General features: G+C 34.5%; 1 pseudogene; it reads left to right on the top strand.

Annotated features, from left to right (window-relative positions):
* LOC100781664 (galactokinase-like) overlaps positions 1 to 17,202 on the top strand; it is a 68,825-nt pseudogene extending 51,623 nt beyond the window's left edge.
* The last annotated feature ends 7,379 nt before the right edge of the window (positions 17,203 to 24,581 follow it).

Genomic DNA, 24,581 nt, shown 5'->3' with positions numbered 1-24,581 from the left:
TGAAATAGAAAACAAACAAATTAGACAAATTAGTATTAAAAAATTGACGTAAATCCTATTTCATACATCAAACCAAATAGTAACACTTACCATTGCATGTCTGGGCTCGTCCACATCAGACGTGGCAGGTGTCGATGTTGCTGCTGGCTCCGGGACCTGAGGGATATGTGGCTCTGGCACCAGAGGGATATGAGGAATATGTCTGGGCTGCGTAGCAGGTGCATCTTGTGGAGGATCTGATGTATGTGTCGCGGTTATGAATGGATGCGAAATGACGAAGAACCAATCAATGTAGTCACCCGTACATTGACCTGGCACAACACACATCTCACCTGTTGGCACAAAATGGTCTAAGTAGTGCATCCACCTATCGTCTATCTCATCAAATGACACCCATGAATCGACAGGCAAAGCAGGAATACTCTGGACATATCCAAACTAGCACATGACCCTCTCTGGTCTGTATCTGACAGCAACGGGCCCCCAACGGAGCTGACCGAAAAAACATGAAATCAAATCAAACTCCCGGACCCATCGGTGCTCCCCATATGGAATATAACTGACATCGGGAATCCTCAGTCAATCCAGGTGTTGCCTGTACGTCTCTGTGGATATGCTCTTCACTATCTTCTTCGTAACAATCGACTGGCATGCACGTGGTGAAGCCTCGTTGTATTTCGGATCAGCGTTGCACTCCGCAACTAACAGAAAGTGCTCGTATATCCAACACTACAGAGGTTACATGAAAATCATACAAAATTCAAATAAACATCTAAAATACCTTAATTAAAACATTGTTGTAATTAACTTATCAAAAACATGTTAATTACCTGTAACAAGGTGATGTAACCAGCAACCTATCTGCTGGTGCTGATGCAAGCATCATTCAGGTGATTGTACACATGCACCAGGGTAGCAGCTCCCCATGCATACCTCCCAGACTGGCTGAGATCGAGCAAAGCATCCAAGAACACAACATGAACATGGGTTGCACTCTTGTTAGAAAAAAGAGTGCAACCCAGAAGATGAAGAAGATACGCACGAGCTACAGCTGTCCAATGTCCAGCTTGACATCCACGCTGATACATATCTTGTAGCCAAGATAGGCGTATGTATGGTCCATAACAATGTCCTGTCTTGGCCCTGGCTGCCTCTGGTGAAATCAGTAGTAAGTCGACCAACATCAGCACCGTCTCGTTCACGTGCAGAGGCTGGAAGCTATGAAACTTGCCAATGATGGGCAGATGAAGAAGAGATGCCATGTCGTCCAGCGTGATGGTAACCTCCCCCACAGGAAGATGGAAACTACTTGTCTCCCGGTGCCACCTCTCCACAAACGAGGATATAAGTCCCTGATCGCTAGTGTCTACTGAACACGCGATCAAAGGACTTAGTCCTGTCCCAGCAACTAGCCCTTTAATGTCAAGGACAGGCCTGCCTAATTTCTGCACCTTCCTCCCGTGGGAGGACAACTTAAACTCAGGACGTTCCTGAATTAAAGTATAAAGGAACAAACAATTCATTAACATAATATTTTAAAGGAACACAAATTTCATTTCAATAATAACACATACTTAACAAATAACTTTAATTAAAAATTATAAATACCTCTCCCGTCCATACGCTGGCTGCAACATGCTCAGCATACTCGGTAAGCATGGATGGGTCGATCAGTCCACCAGGAAATCCCTCAAGATCATTTGCAGCAGCCTCTGCATCGGTGCCTGCACCAATGTCTACACCAGTGTCCTGTACGTGAGCATCTACCATCGGCTCATCGGCAGATACTGCAGGCTCAGTCGCAGGTACCACAGGCGAGTCCGAAGGTACCATTGGCTCATCATCAGTAACAGTGACCAATACTCGATGCCTGTGTGCCGATACAGTAGGCCTTCGCCGCTGGGGAGCACCATCAGAATCATCACGATCCCCTTTGCCCAGACCTCTGTTAACAACCCTACCTAAGGCAAGACCTAAGCCTCTAGTCCTAACCATGATCTACAAATGTCTACCACAAATTCCATCACTAAACAACACAAATTCATCACAATATTAACTTGTTCAAACAAAACAAAATTGAAGATGGAATTAGTTCTTCATGGGAAGGCACTCAAGAATATAACAGGTTCAAGTTGAAGGTGGAAATTCTGATAGCATCTAAAGTTCTTCAATGGAAGGCACTAAAGAATATGATGTAGACAAAGGATCAAGCTGAATGTTTTGATGATGCCAAAGTTTCACATACGTCTCAAAGCTTTATTCAAGACAAAGAAATTAAAAATATTCAGGATGGATGACCAAGACAGTCTTTAGAGTCTTAGAAAGGGTATATTAAATAGGAAGGGAATTCCAATTGAAGTACCAAAAGGTTTGGCCAAGAAATTTAAGTTAAAAAGTCTTTTTCAACAAATTTACTCTCTGGTAATCGATTACCAGAGGATGTAATCGATTACCAGTGGCCAAAATTGATTTACAACAGTTATTAAAATTTGAATTCAAAATTTGCACTGTGTAATCGATTATACATATATGGTAATCGATTACCAGCAGTTATTGAACGTTTTAATTCAAATTTTAAAGCTTGTAATCGATTACACAAATAATGTAATCGATTACCAGAGCACATTTTTTTCAGAAAATATTCTCAACAGTCACATCTTTTTATGTGGTTCTTGAATGGCTATCAAAGGCCTATATATATGTGACTTGAGACAAGAATTTGCTAAGAGTTTTTCAGAACAAAAAGGTCTTATCCTCTTAAAAAGCAAAATCATTTTACAAATTCCTTGGCCAAAACACTTGTCATTCAATAAGGAATTATTTGAGTGCTCAAATTATTCAATCTATCTCTTTCAAGAGAGATTTCTTCTTTTCTTCTTCTTTATTCTGAAAAGGGATTAAAAGACAGAGGGTCTCTTGTTGTGAAAGAATTCTAAACACAAAGGAAGGATTGTCCTTGTGTGTTTAGAACTTGTAAAAGGAATTTACAAGATAGTGGAACTCTCAAGCGGGTTGCTTGAGGACTGGACGTAGGCACAAGGGTGTGGCCGAACCAGTATAAATCTGAGTTTGCACTTTCTCTTCCCTTAAACTCCTTTATTTATTATTGTTTTATATTCATATTCAAATTGTTCTATTTGAATCATTATTTAAGAAATTCATTATTAAGGGAATTTATAAATTGAATAGAAGATAACTAGAATATTTAATTGGGGGAAAAAATTTTTTATTTTTTTTTTCAACCCCCCCCCCCCCCCCCCCCCCCCCCCCCCCCGCTTCTTAAGATATCTGAGGCCACTTGTCTAACAAGTGGTATCAGAGCTTCATTCTTGTATAAAGTTTAGAAGCTTCAAGAATTATGGCCTCATCAAACTACTTGTTTCCCGAGGGAAATTCTATAAATAGACCTCCTATCTTTAATGGAGTGGGTTACCACTACTGGAAAACCCGCATGCAAATCTTTATAGAGGCAATAGATTTAAATATTTGGGAAGCCATAGAACAAGGACCTTATGTTCCCTCTATAATGGCCGGAAGTGCAACAATAGAAAAACCTAGAGCAGATTGGATTGAGGAAGAAAGAAGATTAGTACAATATAATTTAAAGGCCAAAAATATTATTACATCTGCCTTAGGAATAGATGAATACTTTAGGGTTTCATATTGTAAAAGTGCTAAGGATAAGTGGGATACACTACAAGTAACACATGAAGGCACAACAGATGTTAAAAGATCTAGGATAAACACTTTAACTCGTGAATATGAACTTTTTAGGATGAATGTAAATGAAAGTATACAAGATATGCAAAAGAGGTTCACACACATAGTTAATCATCTTGCATCTCTAGGAAAAACTTTTCAAAATGAATATCTAGTAAATAAAGTCTTAAGATGTCTTAATAGAGAATGGCAACCAAAGGTAACAGCCATCACAGAATCTCAAGACTTATCTAGTATGTCTCTTGCTACATTATTTGGAAAATTGCAGGAGCATGAAATGGAATTTCTAAGATTAAATCAGCATGAAGAAACTGATAAGAAGAAGAAGGGAATCGCTCTTAAAGTTTCATCTGCAATCCAAGAAGACAGTGATAAAGAAGATTCTATTGACTTGGATAATGATGAAGATATTAGTCTGTTTGTAAAAAGATTCAACAAGTTCCTGAGAGTCAGAGGAAATCAAAAGCGACCCAATTTTAAACCTAAAAGAAGGACAAAAACTTCATCCTCTACTTTAAAATGCTTTGAGTGCAATCAACCTGGACATCTGAGGGTTGACTGTCCCATCTTCAAGAAAAAGATGGAGAAGTCTGAAAAGAAAAATATAAATGAAAAGAAATTGAAGAAAGCATACATTACATGGGATGAAAACGATATGGAATCTTCTGAAGATTCAGAAAATGAAGAAATAAACCTCTGCCTTATGGCAAAAAGTTATGAAAGTGATGAAGAGGTAACATCTTCAAACAATTTATCTATTTCTTTTGATGAATTGCAAGATGCATTTGCGAATCTACATAAAGAGTCAATTAAACTTGCAAAGATAGTTTCATCTTCAAAGAAAACAATTTCAAATTTAGAAAATGAAATTTCAAAATTAAACAAAGAATTAGATCATCTTAGAAATGAAGTCTCAATTTCTAAACCAAATGAAAAAGTTCATATTTCTACTATTTTTGACAAGAGAATGTCAGATTCTTGTAGTTGTTGTGAAAAGTATGAAAAAGAAATCAAAGAGTTGAAAAACTCACTTGCAAAATTCTCTTATAGTAAAAATAATTTAGATGTCATATTAGGAAAACAAAGACATGTCTCCAATAAGGCTGGATTAGGATATAAATCTGAAAAACAACAAAAATTTCATAAAAACTTCTCTACTTCCACACAAAAATATAATTCTAGTTCTATCACATGTTTTTACTGTGGAAGAAAAGGGCATGGCACATCTACATGCTATTTTAGAAGAAACTGTAACAATATTAAAATGATTTGGGTCCCAAAAGGATCCTTTATTCATACTAACACACAAGGACCCAATAAAGTTTGGGTACCTAAGTTACAACCTTGATTTTGTAGGAACCCTTGAGGAAAAAGTGGTACATAGATAGCGGATGCTCAAAACATATGACGGGAGACAAATCAAAATTCACACATATCTCTCCCAAGAAAAGCGGACATGTAACTTATGGTGACAACAACAAAGGTAGAATTCTTGGAGTTGGAAAAATAGGTACAAATGCTTCAACCTCCATTGAAAATGTTCTACTTGTTGAAGGTCTTAAACATAGTCTGCTTAGTGTGAGTCAATTATGTGACAAAGGCTATCTGGTATCATTTGATTCTCAAAAGTGTGTCATTGAACATAAACATGATATGAATATAAAGCATATAGGGTTTAGAGTCAACAATGTTTACATGATAAACTTAAGTCAAAAACTAGATAATAATCAATTTTTTCTTAGTAAAGATGATGATCCATGGTTGTGGCATAAACGGATTGCACATATAAACATGGAACACTTAAATAGATTAATATCAAAAGATTTAGTTGTTGGTTTGCCAAAACTAAGATTTGAAAAAGATAGGCTATGTGATGCATGCCAAAAAGGAAAACAAACTAGAGTTTCTTTCAAATCTAAAAACATTGTTTCAACTACTCAACCCTTACAATTACTTCATATGGATTTGTTTGGTCCTTCCAGAATCATGAGTTTTGGAGGAAGTTACTATGCTCTTGTTATAGTTGATGATTATTCTAGATACACATGGACTCTTTTTATCACTCATAAGAATGATGCATTTCAAGCATTTAGAAAACTTGCAAAAATCATTCAAAATAAGAAAAATCTAAAGATTATATCTATTAGGAGTGATCATGGGGGTGAGTTTGAAAATAAAGAATTTGAATTATTTTGTGATAAGCATGGGATTGAGCATAACTTTTCTGCACCAAGAACCCCTCAACAAAATGGTGTTGTTGAAAGGAAAAATAGATCTTTGGAAGAGATTGCTAGAACTTTATTAAATGATACTCCTCTTCCAAAATACTTTTGGCTGAAGCCGTTAACACTGCATGCTACATTTTAAATAGGGCTTTAATAAGACCCATTTTAAAGAAAACTCCATATGAATTGTTCAATGGCAGAAAACCAAACATCTCACATCTTCATATCTTTGGTTGTAAATGTTTTGTATTGAATAATGGAAAAGATAACTTAGGAAAATTTGATGCTAAGTCAGATGAAGGTATTTTCCTTGGATATTCTCTGCATAGTAAAGCTTATAGAATATATAATAAAAGAACAATGACAATTGAAGAGTCTATACATGTTTCCTTTGATGAGTCTAATGCCATTCTTCCAAGGAAGGATTTTTTAGATGATATTTCAGATTCCTTAGAAGATACACATATTCATGGAAATGACTCTAAAGAAAAAGATGAAGGAAGCAATGAAGATTCTCAAGATAATGAAGTTAGAGCAAATAATGAACTTCCTAGAGAATGGAAAGCCTCAAGAGATCATCCCCTCGACAACATTATTGGTGATATATCAAAAGGGGTAACAACTAGACATTCTCTTAAAGATTTATGCAATAATATGGCTTTTGTATCTATGATTGAACCTAAAAATATAAAAGAAGCCATAGTAGATGATAACTGGATAATTGCCATGCAAGAAGAACTGAATCAATTTGAAAGAAATAATGTGTGGAAACTAGTAGAAAAATCTGAAAATTATCCTGTCATAGGAACAAAATGGGTTTTTAGAAATAAATTAGACGAACATGGCATAATTATTAGAAATAAGGCTAGGTTAGTAGCAAAAGGGTATAATCAAGAAGAGGGAATAGACTATGAAGAAACATATGCTCCAGTTGCAAGATTAGAAGCCATTAGAATGCTCTCAGCATATGCATCCATAATGAATTTTAAGATCTATCAAATGGATGTTAAAAGTGCTTTTTCTAAATGGTTTAATTCAAGAAGAAGTATATGTTGAACAACCCCCAGGCTTTGAAATCCCGAATAAACCAAATCATGTTTATAAATTGCAAAAGGCTCTTTATGGTTTGAAACAAGCCCCTAGGGCGTGGTATGAACGTTTGAGTAATTTTCTCCTAGAAAAAGAATTTTCTAGAGGAAAAGTGGATACCACATTGTTCATAAAGAGAAAGCATAATGATATTTTGTTGGTTCAAATATATGTTGATGATATAATTTTTGGATCTACTAATGATTCATTGTGCAAGGAGTTTTCCCTTGATATGCAAAGTGAATTTGAAATGTCAATGATGGGAGAACTAAAGTACTTCCTGGGATTACAAATCAAGCAAACTCAAGAAGGTATATTCATCAATCAATCCAAGTACTGCAAGGAATTGATCAAAAGATTTGGGATGGAAAGTGCAAAACACATGGCTACACCGATGAGCACTAGCTGCTACTTAGATAAAGATGAATCTGGTCAATCTATAGACATGAAACAGTATCGAGGTATGATCGGATCTCTTCTCTATTTATCTGCTAGTAGACCTGATATTATGTTTAGTGTATGTATGTGTGCAAGGTTTCAATCCAACCCCAAACAATCACATTTGAGTACAGTTAAGAGAATCATGAGATATCTATTAGGTACAATAAATTTAGGATTATGGTATCCTAAGAACTCAACATGTAACTTAATAGGATATTTTGATTCTGACTTTGCCGGATCTAAAACTGATAGAAAAAGCACAAGTGGAACTTGTCAATTCATTGGATCTGCTCTTGTATCATGGCATAGTAAGAAACAAAACAGTGTTGCTTTATCCACTGCTGAAGCGGAATATATCTCTGTCGGCAGTTGTTGTGCACAAATTTTATGGATGAAGCAACAATTATCTGATTATGGTATCCTTCTTGATCGAATACCTATTAGATGTGATAACACTAGTGCCATAAATCTATCCAAAAACCCTGTACAACATTCTAGAACGAAACATATAGAAATTAGGCACCATTTTCTAAGAGACCATGTTCTAAAGGGAGATTGTTTGCTAGAGTTTGTGGATACAAAGAATCAGCTCGCTGATATCTTTACAAAACCTCTCCCAAAGGATATATTCTTTTCAATAAGAAGAGAATTAGGACTTTTAGACCTTAGTGATTTTGATAGGTAAAGTTTTATGATTGATTGATTAATTTACTCTTATGATTGATTGTTTATATGTTACTTTGATTGATTTTGTTTAAATTCTTGTTATTATGATAGAATTTATGTATTCCTGTGTGTTTTATAGTTGAATGATTGATTTAAGTGCTTAGTAGTGATGATTAATCATATTAGATGTATTTAGCATAGACATAGATATTTTTTTTAAGAAACTAGCCTAGGTTATGTTCTGGTAATTGATTACCATTCACTGTAATCGATTACACAAGAATAAGCAGCCTGTAATCGATTACAACATCCTGTAATCGATTACCAGAAGGCTCATTACTCCTGTAATCGATTACCAAGCCTTGTAATTGATTACAACTCATCCTCGTCTATAAAAACTCACGAAATCAGAATTACTGCGCAGCCACGGCCTTCCCTCACGCCTCATCCATACCTAAAACTTCAAATCTTCGTATCTCACTCAATTCTTCACCAAATCACGTCCCGTAAAGCCCAATCTTCCTTTTTTTCACTCCTCTTTCACTTCCACCGATTAAAATCCACTAAAACTTCATCAAATGGTAGAGCCATCGAAGAAGAGAAAGGGATCATCCTCCACCGCCTCTGCTACTGCCCATCGCCGCCACGGACCATCTGAAGCATCCACAACACCTGATCATCCACATTATTTTCTTCCGATGATCAGCGTCTACGGCACCTCTCTTAATTTTCTTCTAGGATCATACTAGACCCTAAGTACCTAGACGTAGAGTTCTTTAATGATGAAACGTTTGATTGCTATCAAGTGTTTCAAAATTCTGGCCTTGTTGATTTTATGTCATTAAAACTGCCACATTATCCTGAACTTGTAAAGGTCTTCTACTGCAATTTGAAAATTCAGGATGGCATTATTTCCTCTGAGGTGCATGGTATTCCTATGATCATTGATCAGCCCTTATTCTTTTATTTAACTCATTTACCCAGTCAAGGTGCACCTTTTGAGGGTACCATTGTTGATGACTGGAAATTTGATTATTCTAGTCATGATGCTCGCCGTATGGTCTGTAATGACCAGGCTGAAATGACCTGTAGATTACTGGCCGGATCATTAACTTTTGATAATCGCATCATGCACTATATCATTGTTAGAATTTTGCTTCCCCGGTCTTCAAATTTAGCACAAGCCTCTGAGGAGGATTTGATTCTGATGTGGGCTTTTCTCACCGGTCGTCAGATAGACTGGGCCCATTTGGTTCAGTACCGACTGCATAAGGCATTACGGGCCAATGCACCTCTACCTTATCCACACTTGATAACTTTATTTCTGCGTCATGTTCAAATTCTGCTTGATGATGAGCCATTTGTTCAAGTCAAGCGTTCCTTTGCAATTGGTGCTAGTGCTGTGACTTCCTTTGGTTACCGTAAGGATCGGAATGGTCAATGGCTGAAGAAAGACGCACTCCCTCCTCAAGATGAGCATACTCCTTCACCTCCTCCTCAGCGTGAAGATTCAGCACTCCTGAATGAAGTCCTTACCGAATTACGAGGTCTTCGTTCTTATGTTGGTGAACGTTTCGACTCATTGGATACACGCTTTGCCGGCATGGATATTCGCCTCACACAACTTGAAAAAGATGTCTCCTTCATCCGTACTTGCTTTGATCCACCACCACCGCCTCCATCATCCTCTTAGATTAATTGTTATTATTATTATGACTAAATCTTATTAGAAATTAAGTATTATTAGTACTTTGTTTTATCGCCGTGTATTTGGCTTTTTGTTGCTCTAGTTATAGTACTCTTGCACTATTATTATTAGTACTTTGGTTGGTTATGACAATGTATGGATTTATTTTGGTTTAATGTTTGGCTGTGTTTGGATTTTGATTGTGTTGCTTAGTTCTTTTTAATGTTGCCAAAGGGGGAGAGAACTTGAGAGAACTTGGGTTAGAAATCAATTATCAAGTAAAGTTAGGCATACATGCCAAAAGATAGGGGGAGTAAGGGTTGTGTGAACGTACTATCATCTTGTATATAGCTTGTCTTGATTTTAGGGATTGTCATCATCAAAAAGGGGGAGATTGTAGACAAAGGATCAAGCTGAATGTTTTGATGATGCCAAAGTTTCACATACGTCTCAAAGCTTTATTCAAGACAAAGAAATTAAAAATATTCAAGATGGATGATCAAGACAGTCTTTAGAGTCTTAGAAAGGGTATATTAAATAGGAAGGGAATTCCAATTGAAGTAGCAAAAGGTTTGGCCAAGAAATTTAAGTTAAAAAGTTTTTTTCAACAAATTTACTCTCTGGTAATTGATTACCAGAGGATGTAATCGATTACCAGTGGCCAAAATTGATTTACAACAGCTATTAAAATTTGAATTCAAAATTTGCACTGTGTAATCGATTACACATATATGGTAATCGATTACCAGCAGTTATTGAATGTTTTAATTCAAATTTTAAAGCTTGTAATCGATTACACAAATAATGAAATCGATTACCAGAGCACATTTTTTTCAGAAAATATTCTCAACAGTCACATCTTTTTATGTGGTTCTTGAATGGCTATCAAAGGCCTATATATATGTGACTTGAGACACGAATTTGCTAAGAGTTTTTCAGAACAAAAAGGTCTTATCCTCTTAAAAAGAAAATTCATTTTACAAATTCCTTGGCCAAAACACTTGTGATTCAATAAGGAATTATTTGAGTGCTCAAATTGTTCAATCTATCTCTTTCAAGAGAGATTTCTTCTTTTCTTCTTCTTTATTATGAAAAGGGATTAAGAGACAGAGGGTCTCTTGTTGTGAAAGAATTCTAAACACAAAGGAAGGATTGTCCTTGTGTGTTTAGAACTTGTAAAAGGAATTTACAAGATAGTGGAACTCTCAAGCGGGTTGCTTGAGGACTGGACGTAGGCATAAGGGTGTGGCCGAACCAGTATAAATCTGAGTTTGCACTTTCTCTTCCCTTAAACTCCTTTATTTATTATTGTTTTATATTCATATTCAAATTGTTCTATTTGAATCATTATTTAAGAAATTCATTATTAAGGGAATTTATAACTTGAATAGAAAGATAAATAGAATTTTTAATTGAGGAAATAATTTGTAATATCTTAATTCAACCCCCCCCCCCTTCTTAAGGTATCTGAGGCCACTTGTCTAACATATGAGAAGCAAGTTGTCAAAGTTCTAAAGTTCTTAATTGGAAGGCCTTGTACGCATAGGTGGAAGTGCCTTTTTTATCTACTTATACACTTTCTCTAGTCTGTCCTAGAAACCTTAAGTTTTCATTACTTGGCATGCTGTGCAGCATTGCTGCTAATTAAGCACCACCATCACTACCTTATAAGGGGGGGGGGGATATAAAATTATTTGGGTGTAGGTGTTAGTCCTAGGAATGTCCTAGTTTAAAACCTCAAACAACAATTTTTGGGTATCTACAATCACAATTGTGGATACATTTGCTACATTTGTCTGCAATACCAACAATTGCAACAAAATCTAAAACACCAACCATAGTTTAAAACCTTGCTTTTTATTGCCAAAACTTTGCACCATTGTTCTTAGTTTCAAAGGAATTCATATAAACCATTGTTAAGGAGTGGCATCCAATTAGTTCCTTTTAGTCTACCTAATTGATCAATGAAATGGAATTATGAACACATATCACTAGTTAGACTAAACCATCAAAGGAGATATTTTTTTTTCTTCTGGAAATTCAGTTTGAACATTTGATGGGAGATGATTTTGGGAGGAGGGTTCTGAACACATATCACTAGTTCCACTTGTTGCACCAACCGATACACCCAAGACTAGTTATAAGGTTTTGAATTCTAATTGGGTGAGATTGAAGGCTGAAAATGAGAATCCCTCTAAGCAGCCTTCTTTGACTTATTTCAACAATAGAAGAAATGATAAATTGATTATGAGGAAAAAAACTACACAAAACTGAGTATTTTCATTGTAAAATCGAAGAGAATGGGTATATACAATGTAAAACACATGTAAAATCGAAGAGAATGTCTTTCACAATAAATAGGTCTAACATAAGTTCCTTAAGAGAGGACATACGTTCCAATCATTATTTAACCAGATTGTAGGCATGTTATTCATGCATGGGAAATGAAGTACCACAGTGAAAAGAATGTACAACATATGAAAATGCTCAAATATCAAAGATGTGCAGTAAAATAGAAGGCAATGGGTTCACTCAAAGCTTAGGGAAATAACATTATATTAAAGATGAAAAGGACTCCACTACAAATAGAATGAGGGACTTAATCCCTTGCAACTTCAAGTAAAGATGAAACAATATTTGGAGAAGAAAAAAACATAGAAAAGGCGCCACATGGAATATTGCATCAATTACAAACAAAACAACTAAAACAAGCCTCAAAACCAAACCAAATAGCATTTTCCAAATTCAACTGTACTCTACTTTAGCCTAAAATCCTCAAAACTAACCCTAAACACTAATAAAACCATTTTTCATAAATTATACATTTTTTAAAATTAAAATAAACATTTACGGTTCAAGTTGATCCCTAATAAGCTTGTGGATCAAGTTGATCCGCAACTATCTTACGGATCAAGTTGATCCGCTAGCTTCTCATGGATCAAGTTGATTCGCAACCTTCTAACGGATCAAGTTGATCCACAAAGAAGCTAATGGATCAACTTTAGGTTGCAGATCAAGTTGATCCGTGAAGAAATCTGATTTAAAATAAGTGGAAATTTGGGGAGAATATATGCTTTTCTGGATTGTTGCAATATTGGATTTGTGTCCACCATTACAAAATGGATGTGTTTGAAATTTGGTGCATGCATATGATGTCTACACGGCATATTTATTAAATAGTGGATTTGTTTGAAATACTACTAATCATAATGCTTTTGAAAAAATATGGAATTGGTGAAATCAAAAAAGGATTTTAATTCCACTACTTTGTAGTGTATTGGTCTTTCAACAAATTGAAGAATCTCTAAGGCCACAATAACCAACTTTTCATGCGGCAAGATTAGAAAAAAATTAAAGACAACATCAATCCATATATGAAATGGAAATAGGAAGAGCAAAATGATACTACAAAGCTAACTATTAATTTCTAGTGTATTAGACAACCTCTCCTCTCATGATGCTTCCCACTTTTGTGTTTATTCAAGACACAAGTAGGATACTATACTTATATCTTAATTTCTAATTCATCACTCAAACAAATTTAGAAGCAATTAGTTAATTTTATTTGGAAACTATCGAAGTTACATTGATCTGAATAAAACTAAACCTAAATCATCTAAGTCTTAAGTTCAAATTTTGTAGACAAAAACATATAATTGAGAGAAAAAATCTTATTATCAACAATTAGTCAAAAAATTTAGTAGAAATTGATTATTGATAAATCTGTTAAATATTTTATAACATCATCAAAAAAATAGTTTATTAAAATTGACAAAGCATAACATTCCAAGCCTTAAAATACTTCGTTCTGCATGTTACGGATCAAGTTGATCCGTAAGTTCAACACCTACTGTGGATCATCTATTCCTATTGTGGATCAACTACGTCTCTACTGTGGATGACCTAAATCCTTAAGCAGACCAACTACATACCCACAAATTGCACTACGCAAGCAAAAATGGAAGCATAATGACACAAGAAAAGGGACATTAGGCTTACCTTGATGAAGAACAGAAGAACGGAAGCTCGCGGAAGAACGAAAGAAGAAGAGGCACTCGTAGGAGGGACGAAGAGGCAGCTCGCGGAAGAAGAACAGCCACCTCATGGATGAAGGAGGGAGGCTCGCAAAAGAAGAAGAAGCAACTCGCGGAAGACCCAGGCATAACTCGCGGAAGAGGAAGAGGCAGTTTGCGGGAAAGCGCGGAAGAAGGAGAGGAAGAAGGAAAATGGCGGAATAAGAAAAGACTGGTGCACAAATTTTTTTAAAAAATTCAAAGGGGATATTTTTGACTTTTCGCATTAAGTGTTGGGTGCACCAACAATAACGTTGGGTGCACCTAGCATCAGCCAAACAAAAATTGCAAATCACAGTGTAAATTCGGGCCCCCCAACCCAAATTTACAGTGTGAGTAATATTTATGTATGTTTGTGTAAATATTGAGGGAGTTATATGTTTTGGTAAAAAAAAAATTGTTGTATGTTACGGAAAATATTTCTATCATTTTCCTTTTTTTTTTTTTTCAGGCAATCTTTGTCATGGCCAAAACTAAGTGTGCAGAACTGATTGATTTTAGCCCAATATGTACAACAGATGTGCAACTTCCTGCTGGTGGGACATTTGTAATAGCTCATTCTTTGGCTGAGTCTCAAAGGGTTGTCACTGCCGCTAAAAATTATAACAACAGGGTTTTTGAATGTCATTTAGCATCAGTACGTGTTTTTCATCTTAAGATTGTATATCTTTCCATTTCTAGTTCTACTCTAGTCATTTGGCAAAGTATTAATGGAAATTAATCATATGGCCTTATATAATGAAAAAAAAGGAGAAAATTCCAACTATCCTTCATTAGTTTGTTCACATATTTATAAAATAATATTAATTCAATTGATTATACACAAAACTCTTGCTATTCATGTTTGACAAGTGTTAATTGTTAAACATGATTCTTAATTTATGATACTCTTTTAACCTGTAATGTAAGAGTACAATTTTAACTTAATGGATAGGTAGACAGGTAGAGTCCAATCAGATTAAGTTCTTTTGTAGCTCGAAATCTGAAGCTTTTCATTAGCTATATATTTTATTAATTTAGAAGACCAAAAGTGAATTCCGTTCATTTTAGATGCTTTTGGTCCTTTAATGTTGGAGGCGAAAGGGCAATTATTGTGGGCGCACACTACTCTTTAGTTTTTTTGGTAGACCTGCACAATTCTATCTTTTGATGTCATTTAAGCATTTTAAATTGTAATGTGTTACTGTAAAATTTTCCAGATTGTTCTTGGTATAAAGCTTGGAATGAAACCAAGGGAGGCAATTGTAAACATTAAAACAATCTCTGATGTTGAAGGGTTATGCTTATCGTTTGCAAGTATTCATAAATCTTCTGATCCTGTCCTTGCTATCAAGGTAATTTACCTTGTATTATCCCATTATTGTTTTATCATTTTAAATTTCTAAATCTTGTCCTTGTGAATACATGAAGAGTGCTACTTATGAAGTTACAGAATTTTGTGTTTTATTCAGATTCATGATATTGTATTCTTTCTGTATTTAAATAAAATGTCTCATTTTTCTACAAGAATTTTTGAAGGAAGAACCATGCACAGCTGAAGAAATTGAGAAAATTACTGATGAAAAACTCACGTCAATTTTTAGCAATAATACTATTTATTTGAATGCCATAAAAGCTTCTGAGCATTACAAGTTACATCAGGTATTTTTACATTCTCCAGTAACTTAGCTACTTTAACCTTAGTTATATAATTAAGTAGCCATATTAAGTTATACAATAACAAAAAAGCCTTATCCATTGGGCACGGTTAAAACCAAAGTTTCATAGCCATATATTAAGACATAATTATATTAAATTTTCTTTGCTGAAGTGCTATATCTCTAAACATTATTAGATTTATAATATTGATGAGGTCAAGTTTTTTCTAGATTCTATAACTGTCTATAAGTCACTCACGGGTGACCTACTCATTCCATTTGAAAAATATCCAATTTTTTCTGTGGCTTTTCTATAATATCACATGATGAAAGTTGTATAATTTCTTGTTGGTTCTAAACCGGCTATCATGTAATTTTTATGTGATAATTTAATTTTGAAAATTATTTTTAGAGAGCTACTCGTGTGTATTCTGAAGCCGAGAGAGTACTTGCTTTCAAGGATATTGTATCCACAAATTAAACAAAGGTGGGTTTTTGGATTTATATCTATACAATTTTATGAAATTCTTATGCAAGACATTCCTGAAATTGACTTTTATTTTTGTCATCTATAATAAAAGTGTGTATGACTTCAAATCCACCAATCCAAAAGATAAATTCAATCATCGCAGGATATACTTTAGTATAACCCAAACCAATGCCTATTGTCCATGTAGTAAGTAACTTGGTTTTCTTTTAATTTGAAGTCTCAAGAATGAAAAAAAAAAGCATTAGGACATATACTTTAACGAAAATGACATGGACACGAAAATGGGATGGATCGTCTTGAAGAATTCAGGATTTAGGAATTGATTTTAGTTTTTTTAGGAGAAGAATATTAATGTCATACTTAAGAAATAGTTGAGAATGTGAGTAATAAGTCATAGGTTGATTGCCAACGACAATTCTAACAAAAAAGAGAAAACTCAAATTTCATTCAAATTCAGCATGTCTAAAAGGTATAAAGTTTTCTCTATTTATAGGCTTGAATTTCCTCTAAACATCCTACTTGAATTAATTCCCACTAAAAATTAAATTCACCCTTATATTAAATTTTCACTAGAAATAAAACCTCACTAACAACTACAATGGTTTAGGAAGCAAAATAAACATTAAAATTGACCCTAGGCATGGCAATCGGGTGGGACAAGAACAAATTCTAAATTTTTTTTAAGGGTTTCCTAGATTAACGATTATAAAAAACCAACAGGATTTTGAAACCTACGATTCTTACAAATAATAGATAAACAATGCGTACCTTTCTCCATAGTAAGACTTCTCTCTAGTGTACTTTGATTTCTTGGAAAATGAGAGAAACAAGATTTCACTCCCTTGACTATTCTTTCTGTCTCTCTACGTTTCTGATGACCAAAGATTAGAGAGAGCATTTTTCTGTCAGGAAGGGGACCTTGTTTCACGTTAGTGGATATTAACCCTTTTTATAACCACTACTCTCATCAAGTAACAATTAACTCTAGAAACTTCTCTTATTTAACCCAACTATTATTGCCCATGGACGTCAGAATGTACTGACTGCTGCCATTGGGCAACCAGAACACCTCGGTCGTGTGCGTGCTGTTGGAGTCAGTGTGAAATCAAGCAATACTTTGGACCGGCTCCAAGGACCTCCCACACGTCTTCCTCCATGGCTCCCAAAGACCTAGAGTAGCTGACTCAACAAATTAGGGACCAGCTGGAGGAGTTGATCACAGAAAAAGTGACTTGAAAGCTAATGTTATCCTTCAGCCAGATGCAGTCCCAGTTTCAGTCACAAATGCAATCACAAGGACTTGCACTGCCTCCTAAGCCTGAGGTTGGTCCTTCAACTGCTCGTGTCAGCATAAAGGATAGTTGTGTTGATCCCTCAGGGAACGGTCCAGACATGGGTGACTCAGACAAATACGGGTTGTACATCAAAGAAAATTCTCCCCGCCTGGTTGCCCTAGGAAGAGTTTATGAGGGATCCACAACCGTTCACAACATCCCTTTGTTGCATGATGAAGTGAAGGTCGGTGTTGAGGAGGTTAAAGATACAGATGCTCCCATTCATGTACCCACTGAAGAGGTTAAGTTAACGGGATAGACACTTAACACCTTCCTTGCTTAGCCGACACATCTTGTCAAGCGTTTATCAGAACAAATATTTCAATGTCATTAAATGCTTTTTTTCAATTAAATTGTTCACATTAATTAAATTATGTTAATTAACTATGTTGGATAAATAGGGAGCTATGAGACCAGCAAAACCAGCAGATAGGCCAAATCATGAGGTTGATGATCCCCTATGACTGATGACATTGACCATCCCACAACTTTTTCTGAAGCAATTGCAGGTTATGTGGGATACTACCATGTTCGGGGTGTTTAATGAAGACTTTCCCTTGTACATAAAGTATGAAGATTTGTCTAAAATAGCACACGGTGGTCAATGTCTCGGCATCTCTGTTATACAGTTGTGGATTCCGTAAGTCAATTTACGTTCTTGTTAATTACCTAAGTTATTGTTATAAATTCATACATAATTTACTTTGTTTTAACAACAATAGGCATATGACTGAGTTAAGTATGCGAGCGGGGAATTCCGATGTGTATGGATTCCTCGAGCCACAGTCCATCCAAAGATCTGGGCAATCACAATTTGAATAAGAAAGTTACATGAAGAACTGGATGCAGAATTCAAAATGGGATGTCTACCTAGGAGCCTACCTGAATGGGTAAGTTAAACTGAACAAATGAATTTACATAATGTATAATACTAGAATAACCTATATTGGTCTCCACTGTAGTGCACATTGGCAAATGGTCATCATTTTGCCTAAGGAAAATCTTGTCGTCTAGTTTTATTCATTGCATAATAGGCCAAACAACTATTTGAAAGGAATAATTGACAGGCCATTGTTGTTTTTCAATACATTTGCATTAGCATTAGTCAGGAACATCAATATTTTAATTGTACAATAAGCACCCATGTTTGTATTCAACAGTGCTTTGAAAGGACTTGACGATACTCCACAACCTAAATCCAAGGCTGGTGCTAGGTGGATTGTTGTTAAAGTAAGTGATTTAAACAATGCTTCTACGTACTTATATTTTATGTATGTGTAGACTAATTTGTAGTTAACGTTCAATATGTAAATTTCATCATGTATTTATAGACAAAAAGGAAGCACTGATTGTAAGTATTACATGATGCACTGGATGTCAACAATAATCATAGGAACTTTCAAGAATAATTGGGAAGAGGTAATTGTTTAATTCAAACAAATTTGATTTTGTTATGTTTGCTATTATATTATTAACTTATGTTTTATTTTATCATGCAGTATTTCAATGATGCTAGACCACTGGAACCAAAGAGATTGAAGGAGCTTTGCATCTAGTGGGCAAAGTATTATTTGAAAGTTAGAAATGAAACTTATGATGCTTAGGCAATTTTATAATTTTAGTTTAGGCAATTTTGTAATTTTAGTTATTGCTTTACATTTTTTACAATTGATGTCTCCTTTTAACATTAAATATTCTTTTAATTCTTAGTTATTAATAAAGTTATCATGAAATTTTTCTGCTAAAAACTGTTTCAAAACAGAATAAAAATTATAAATGTTGGGCTGTGTGGTCTGATTTAAAATTTGCAGGTTAATTTTTGGGTTTATTGAAAAAACAAACACCGTATTAAAAAAATTCCTAAAACAACATCGATTTTTTAAAAATCTGATGTTAAGGTATAATAACAACATCGATTTTTTGAAAAACCGATGTTAACATCGGTTTTTATAGAAAACCGATGTTAACATTTGTAACTTAACATCGGTTTTTTTAAAAAACCAATGTTAACATATTAACGTTTGGAAGTTAACATCGGTTTTCTAAAAAAACCAATGTTAACGTTTACATCGGTTTTCATCAAAAACTGATGTTAACTGCCAACGTTGGTATGAACATATATACCTTTTTTTTCTGTAATTCTTATTATATAACATCGGTTATTTCAATAACCGATGTTGTTATTTTACGTTAACATCGATTTTCAAAAATCGATGTTAACGATAATACTTTCAACGTCGATACTTTCAACATCGGTTAATAACCGATGTTGAAAGTCCTAAATAACTGATGTTAAAACCTTATTTTCTAGTTGTGTCCTTTAAATCTCCATTAAGAAAAACAGTTTTCACATCCATCTAATATACCTCCAAGTCATAATGGGCTACTAATGTCATGATAATCCTGAAAGAATCCTTTTCGTGAGATCGGTGAAAACGTCTCTTTATAATCAATGTCATCTTTCTGAGTAAATCCCTTAGCAACAAGTTTAGCCTTGTAACGTCCAAGGTTGCCATGAGAGTCACATTTAGTCTGGAAGACCCACTTACAACCAACTCTCTTACAACCCTTTGGTAATTCTACAAGGTCCCAAACACCATTATGTTCCATGGAATTTATCTCCTCTTTCATGACATTTAACCACTTTTCAGAATTATCACAGCTTACAGCTTATGAACACAAAATTGGATCATTACCATTAATGCTTAAGTCTATTTCTGTTTCATTTAAGTATACCATATAATCATTTTAAATAGCTCGTCTCCTTTCTATTTGAGACCTCCTTAATGCTACTTCTTGTGGTTCATCCATAATAGGTTCATTATGTATCATGGGCTCATTATTGTGTTGCTCCTCTTCATTATTTTTTTTTTGGAATAACAACTAAATGAGCAATAACCTTACTGCTAGAGGCACAAGCTAAAAGGACCTGCACTGTATCTTCTTTATTTTCCATATCTCATGGAACTGTACTCCCACTGATTTCACTATTTTCAATGCACCTTGCATTTCCAGTTTTGACAATTCTCATACTAGGATTAAGACGATAAAACATATACCCCTTTGACTTTTCTGGATAACCAATGAAATATCCACTAATTGTTCTTGCATCCAATTTTCTTTCTTGCGGATTATAAATCCTTATTTCTGTATGGCAACCCCAAACATGCAGGTGTCTTATACTAGGTGTCATATTCGTCCACAGTTCAAAAGGCGTCTTTGGAACTACCTTACTAGGAACCCTATTCAACAAATACATGACAGTTTTCAAGGCATACATCCACAAAGATACAAGTAAAGTTGAATTGATTAACATACTCCTAACCATATCCATTAAAGTTCTATTACACCTTTCTGATACATTATTTTGTTGTGGTGTACCAGGCATTGTGTATTGTGCACAAATTCCACATTTCTGAAGAAGTTTAGCAAATGAACCTGGGTGTTGCCCAGTTTCATCGTATCTTCCGTAATACTCACCACCTCTATTAGATCTAATAAATTTCACCTTTCTGTCTAATTGTCTTTCTACTTCATTCAAGTAAATTTCTAAGGCATCCACTACCTAAGATTTCTCATGTAGTAAGTAGACATAACCGTAATGTGAATAGTCATAAATAAAGGTGATACAATATTAATCCTTTCCGAAAGAATTCACATCAAATGGTCCACAAATATCAGTATGCACAATTTCAAGAAGCTGAGTGCTTCTTGTAGCTCTTTTCTTTGTATGTTTTGTTTGTTTTCCCTTAATACAATCCACACAAATATTTAGATCCGTAAAATCTAGATCAGGAAGAATTTCATTCTTTAGTTAATTTTTCCATCCTTTCTCTAGAAATGTGGCCTAAACGTTTATGCCACAAGAAAGCAGATCGTTTATTCACTAAACTACGTTTAGTGCCAACATTGTGATGCAGAGTTAAAATGGTTTCAACATACAAATCATCTAATTTCAATTTATATAAACCATCACAAAGAACACCAGTACCAATGAGATGATTATGCTTAAATAAACTGAAACATCCATTACCAAAATTAAAAGAGTATCCAGTAACATCAAGTTTAGATAATGAAACTAAATTTCTAGATAAACTAGGAACATAAAAAGTTTTCAGTAACTCTAAATGATGTCTAGTGTCGAGTTTTAAATGATAAGTCCTGACTGTTTCCACTAGAGCTTTCACTCTATTCCCCATGAAGACGAGCTTTTCATTTGAGCTTATGGTTTGGATTGTAAGGAATCCCTTTCTTTTTGAACCAAGACTTATGCTTTGGGAAATCCTTCTGGAAGTATCCAAATTTCCCACAAAATTGGCAATTATTGCCCTTTGATACCTTCTTCTGGATTAGCAAAGAGTCGTCATTGATCTTTAATGATCTTTTGCCTTTATCATGCTTCTTCATAAATTTCTTTTTAGCTCCTTGATTTCCTTGGTGGCTTATATAATGAACTATGTGACTTCCTTGATTCTTAAGCCCCATTTCTTTCTGAACTAACATACTGCGCAATTCATAGACATTCCATTTATCTTTCATGGTATTATAGCTCATTTGGAACAGGCCATACTCAAACGATAATGAGTTCAAAATAAACTGAACAAGGCAGTTCTCATTCATAGTCATTCCCAAGGTCTTAAGTCTTGTTGCAATGACATGTTCATGTATAGTACGTGAACCATCAAACTTCATAGTAGTCAATGTACTCATTAATGTCCTAGCAAGAGACTTATCAGCTGTTTGAGAGCATTCTAACACTAACTTCATAAACTCTTTAGCATTATCGGTCTTAGGGAGAGCTATCTTAATATTGTCTGTAATAGTCATTTTCACGAACATTAGGTTGAGTCTGCTAGATATTTTCTCAAGCTTCATAATGGACTTTCTCTTCACAATAAGATTCACATAAGTGTTTTGAGACATAAAACACATGTCATACATATGATTCATTCAGATAACGGTCAACGTATATTGATGCTCTCCTTTGGGTAATACACCAACACACAACATACAAACATGATGATGCTAATAAAATACTTAACATTATTTGGCAATTAAATATGCATCAATTAGTAGTACCTATTTCCTTTGGGTATATAAGTAAAACTAATGATACACACAAATCACCTACGATTATATTCATTAATTATAAGAACAACTAATTAACCTTTGGGCGGTCCATAAATGCCTTATAACAATGAATTTCAATGTACCCATAAACCAATAATCATATAATTTAACATCCATTATTCTATGAGTAATTGAAATAATCATTAATTTGGAATTAAATAACCTTATAGATTTGGCCACTTTGGTGACTAACAAATCTATCATACAGTTAATTCTAACCAAATATATGGCCTGCACATACTTATTGCTATTAACATTCATAGCCATTTTATTAATTTCATTCCAAGCCATAAAATAATATTCACATTTATTTGCATTTTGCATTCAATCACGTTCCAGCAAAAACATATTTACCGCTACCAACAATTTCAAAGCATTCACGTTAATTTAATTCCAGGACATAAACTTTAAATCCTTTAATGACATTCAATAATAATAAAAAAAGCACGTGGGACTGAGAATAACAAAAGTTGATTGCAAATAGAAATTCCAAAGAATTCCTTTAAAGAAAACAAAGTACATGGTAGACTTTCTACCCACTTTCTTTCTTTGTGCATACGTGCAAAAGGTTTCGGAAAGACAATTTCAACAATCATAAAATTTCATACTTGCAGTAGCAGAAAAAGAATCCCTAAATTTCATAATTAGGGTTCATCATAATTGAAAAAAAATAAATCATTATTGGAGAATCAGAAATTTCATAACACATGCTCTAATACCACATGTAAATTTTTTTAAGGGTTTCCTAGATTAACGATTATAGGAAACCAACATGATCTTGAAACCTATGATTCTCACAAATAATAGATAAACAATGCGTACCTTTCTCCATAGGGAGACTTCTCTTCGGTGTACTTTGATTCCTTGGAAAATGAGAGAAACAAGATTTCACTGTTTTGACTATTCTTTCTGTCTCTCTACGTTTCTAATGGCCAAAGATTAAAGAGGACACTATTTTGTCAGGAATGGGACCTTGTTTTACGTTAGTGGGTATTAACCCCTCTTATAACCACTACTCCCATCAAGTAGCAGTTACCTCTAGAAACTTCTCCTATTTAATCCAATTACAATTTAGTCCTTAATTATTAATTATTTATTTATTAGTCCCTACATAAGTCACATGTCTTTCACATGAGACATTAATTCTAACACAAACATGTGGTTTCTTGTCCATGTCCCTATCCCTGCCTCCCAAAACCCATCTCCATCTCTATCCCCATCCCTAAGGGGTATGGTTTTTGGTTTCTCATCCCCGTCCCCAATGGGTATCGAGTATACCCGTTACTTACTCATACCTGCACTATAATTTTAAGAAATAAAATAAAAAGCATAAAAAATTAAATTTAAGAAGAAAAAAATAAATCATGGCCTGATAATTATTATTTTATAAAATAATGTTACCATATATATATATATATATATATATATATATATATATATATATATTCAAGAAAAAAGGCTTTATCACTATACCATATGCATATTTGATCCCAAACTTCTAGTCCTGTCACCAAATGAACGTCAAAATCAATCAAGGCCTGATAATTATTGTAATAAAAATCCCATAGTGACATGAGTATGCACTTTAGTTACAAAGGAAAATAATGACAAAAGGCTAATTAAGAAATATATGTTACATAAAATATGGATAACTTAGTTATTACACATATCAGGTACGGGGACGGGTATGAATACAAGCGGGTATGTACATACCCATCCCCATCCCCGATCAAAGCGAGGATTCCCTGTCAATCTCAGGGCGGGGCGGTACCTGTAGGTGTATATATATAGAGAGAGAGAGAGAGACACACACACACACACAGATATTCAAGAAAAAAAGGCTTTATCACTATACCATATGCATATCTGATCCCAAACTTTTAGTCTTATCACCAAATGAATGTAAGAATCAATCAATGCGTGGTAATTATTGTAATAAAAATCCCATAGTGACATGAGTATGCACTTTAGTTACAAAGACAAATAATGACAAAAGGCTAATTAAGTAATATATGTTACATAAAATTGGGATAATTTAGTTATTACACATATCAGGTACGTGGACGGGTACGAGTATAGGGTGGGTATG

The sequence above is a fragment of the Glycine max genome, chromosome 18, assembly GCF_000004515.6.
Source record: "Glycine max cultivar Williams 82 chromosome 18, Glycine_max_v4.0, whole genome shotgun sequence".
NCBI classification, from domain to species: domain Eukaryota; kingdom Viridiplantae; phylum Streptophyta; class Magnoliopsida; order Fabales; family Fabaceae; genus Glycine; species Glycine max.
Note: the sequence above shows the minus strand (reverse complement) of the source record. Positions and strands in the feature narration are given on the sequence as shown.